Source organism: Chinchilla lanigera, unplaced genomic scaffold (genome assembly GCF_000276665.1).
Source record: "Chinchilla lanigera isolate Chin_1 unplaced genomic scaffold, ChiLan1.0 scaffold00049, whole genome shotgun sequence".
Lineage (NCBI taxonomy): Eukaryota > Metazoa > Chordata > Mammalia > Rodentia > Chinchillidae > Chinchilla > Chinchilla lanigera.
Window position 1 is genome coordinate 8,581,209 of NW_004955450.1, and position 3,614 is coordinate 8,584,822.

General features: G+C 40.6%; 1 protein-coding gene and 1 long non-coding RNA gene across 3 annotated transcripts in view; one reads left to right on the forward strand and one right to left on the reverse strand.

Moving 5' to 3' along the window:
• Positions 1-3,614, reverse strand: part of Iqch (IQ motif containing H) — a 198,621-nt gene that overhangs the window by 85,019 nt on the left and 109,988 nt on the right. The gene's annotated exons all lie outside the window — the stretch shown is intronic.
• Positions 1,049-3,614, forward strand: part of LOC102025418 — an 11,795-nt gene continuing 9,229 nt past the window's right edge. Inside the window, exon 1 of the long non-coding RNA XR_262540.2 lies at positions 1,049-1,210. This is a non-coding gene — a long non-coding RNA (uncharacterized LOC102025418). The remainder of the gene's footprint in view (positions 1,211-3,614) is intronic.

Sequence of the window (3,614 nt, forward strand, 5' to 3'; positions counted from 1 at the left end):
AAATAAAATAAAATAAAATAAAATACAGAGTAGATCCAAATGCCACACTGAAGTAAATTTAGCTTGGTTTTGCACATATCTTAGCAATCTGACCAGCTTTTTTTCACCTTAGCATTTCGCTGATGAAAACATAAACACCACTACCAACAGCAAGAAAATACATGCAGTGATTCCTCCAGAAAGAGGGCTGTGAGGTAGATGGAACCGTACTTTCAAATAATACTGGGGGATTTAGGCACACAACTCCCATTAACATCAATGGGAATTTATCCCATTAACTTCAGCAAATTATAAAACAAAGCTATTAACTTTGGAAAGCTGATGAAATTGCAATTTCTTATTCTGCTTGGACTTGACAGGACCAATTCAGGGAATGTCCTGTCCAAATAAATTGGCTGATTATGACCATAGCAATAATTATTTCAGGAAACCAACCTTTTCCCTGCTCCATTCCCAAAGAGGAATATATTACTTAAATAGCACATCTAGCGATTCTGGGTCTAAAGGAAACGCAGTCTTAATTTCACTCTTCTCTTTCTTAAGATGTGCTTCTTATTATGCACATAGAAAGAAATCCTAATTAAATATCCCATCCAAATGGAATAGTAAGATAAGATTACTCACTCCATGCAGCAGAATATTTTAGGGAGTATGGGTGCAAAATGAGCGGCCAATGGAATTATTCATTCAGAAAATAGCAGACTGATATAAATACAAACGGGTAAACACTTGGCTAAACATGGAGGGAAATCCAGCAAGCAGAGTGACTGAGACCCTGCCCCTGAGCAGTAACCCTTTCACAGGCACTAACCCTGTAAAATACAGTGAAGAGAAGTAGTATAAACAGGTACTTAGGGAATTTCAGAAGGAATGCTGAAAATGTTTCTGGTGTGGGTTAGAATGTCCTCCAAAAGCCTCACATGCTCAGAGGCAGGGCTTTTGGAAAGGGATAGGAGTACAAGGACACGGACCTCCTCAATGGATTGTCCACTGGTGACTTTGTATCTGAATGTACTGCTAGAAGCAGGGCCAGCGTGGAGGAAGTAGGTCGCAGGCAGAGCAGCCTCGAAGGGTATATTCTTGTCCCTGGCCGCTTTCTCTTTCTCTGCTTCCTGGCTGCCATCAGGTAGAGCTTTTCTGCACTGCATCTTTCTACCACAATGTTTCTTGTCTTGGAGCCAGCTAACCACGGACTGACACCTCTGAAACCGTAAGTCAAAATGATTCTTCTCTCTTTTAAGTTGTGTTTGACAGATGTTTTGTCCCAGCACCAGAAATGTGACTAACACTTGGGCAGGGTGGGCCAGGCAGGAACTCTAAGACTCCTCTGTGACAGTTTGGCAGAGTACACAGAGCACAGATTTAATTCTAGTTCAGCCGCCTTAGGCCCTGGGCATATTATTTAACTTACTATGGCTTGTCTTCTTCATTTGTAAAAATGGGAATAGGGAGTAATATAATGAAAGAATATATGTAAGGCACCTGTGCAATATCTGGCCCATAGTAAGTGCTCAACAAATGGCCCGGGTACCTGAATATTCTCCATGGCCCACCCTGACCAGCCCAGCTGAAAGAGATTCCCACCCTGTGTACCTCTCCGGTGCTCCTTGGGATCAGATTTAACACAATGGAGCAGTGTCCTCTGTTGTTCCATGCTACTGTTTCAAACCTACTAATCTCTGCAAGGTCTTCAGATTGAAGGTTTATACCTTTTGCTGTATTTCCTCAAGCCCAGGTATGGTACAGAGCACATAGGTGTCGCTTCATAAATACTTGTGGATTAACTGAGGGATTTTGGAGCATGAAAAGATTTGAGAAGTAGGGTCTTTTGTGCTTAGTAGGAGAGAATCATGGCACCCAGCTGGGCATGGTGGTGCATGCCTGTAATCCCAGCACTTGGGAGGCTGATGCAGGAGGATCACTGTGAGTTCGAGACCAGCCTGGGCTACAAAGTGAGCTCAAGGCCAGCCTGAACTGCACAGCGAGACCCTGTCTCAAAAAGATCCCCCCACCAAAAAAGAAGTCACTCCGTTTTGGTCCAGGGATATAGCTCAGCAGCAAAAGTGCCTGCCTGGCAAGCACAAGGTCCTGAGTTTGAGTCCCAGTACTGGAAAAAAACCAAAACAGTCATGGCATCCAGGAGAAATCCCCACCTCCAGCAATCTGGAGGTACCTGAACTGGCCCAGTGCTGGGCTAAGAGTAGCTACTCCCCATAGGTAAATATTATATTTAATTTTGTTGCCTTAATGTCAAAGTAAATCAACTGATGAGACAATAATAAAATAACTTGTGTCAGATGCCGAGGGATCAAATTAGTTATCCCAAGCCTTGTGGTTTGAAGACAAAACTAATATCAAACTAGTGGGGTTTTTTAAACCAAACCAGTAATTTTTTAAAAAGAAGAGTATAAAAAAGGACATGAAAACAAGAGTAATAACTAAATAACTCAATAGTAAAAGAAAAATAAATTTTTTTTGGAAAGAAATTTCTAGGTTACAGATGATAAGAAATCCTGGTGCTAATTTCACTTTTCCTTCCTATTTATTTCTGGAAAAGGAATACACAGTCCTCATTCTAATATCCAGTATTTGTGTCCTTTCATCATGAATCCACACATGTTCAAATTAACTGGAGGGTAATTATGAAAAGGAGCTGATACAAACATGAAAGTCACTTTGATTACTAGTCAGTAGTCAAAATCAGTTACTCTCTTAATTCATGTAGGAATTGAAAATACTATTCACTTGAGCTATGCCTGACAGTCCTGACTTCATAGCCAATATCGAACGATAAATCTTACCAGTCCGATCGGATTATCTTTGTTTCCCCTGAATAAGCAGAAAAAAACCACATCTTTTACTAGTAAGTAATAAAACAAAATGGATAGTTGCTTATTCTGCCACTATTACTAATTTTTCTAGTTCCCTCATATGTTTATTTCATTTAAAAGTACTTTTCCTTTCATCTCCTACGTCCAGACTTTACTCCTCTGGAAGGAGTTATCTAAGTACACTGTTATCTCATGAGGAGAGCGTACCAAGAAAAGGTACAATCTCTCCAAAATGTCCGTATTAGCTGAAGTTTCCACTGCAGATGACCACGGACCGAATTATTGGATTATTTAAAACAGAAGGCTAATACTTTCAAAGTTTTTCCAGCAATGAGAACTTTGTGTAAAGAAATTCTTTGGTGATGGCTTGTTCTATATATAGAGGGGTATATAAAAAGCTGAAGAAAAAAAAAATTAATTCAAATAAATTAGAGCAAAGTCTGCCCTCTGCTGCACCTCAGTGGTTTTTTTTTTTTTTTTTTTTGGTTTTTTGGTTTTTCTCCGGTACCGGGGACCGAACTCACGACCTTGCACTTGCCAGGCAGGCGCTTTTGCCGCTGAGCTAAATCCCCAGCCCCCAACTCACAACATTTTAAATCATCCTGCTGGGCTCTTTGATTCTCAGCATAAATCTGGGTAAAAGCCTTCAACAATAGCCATGCCACTGCCCCAACATTGGACTACCTTGAAATTTTGTTTGCCAGATTAAGTAGTCCACCAGCCTTAATCTCAGTGTCAGGCAAAGTCTCTGGAGACAAGCAAAACGCAGACAAATTTTCTGCC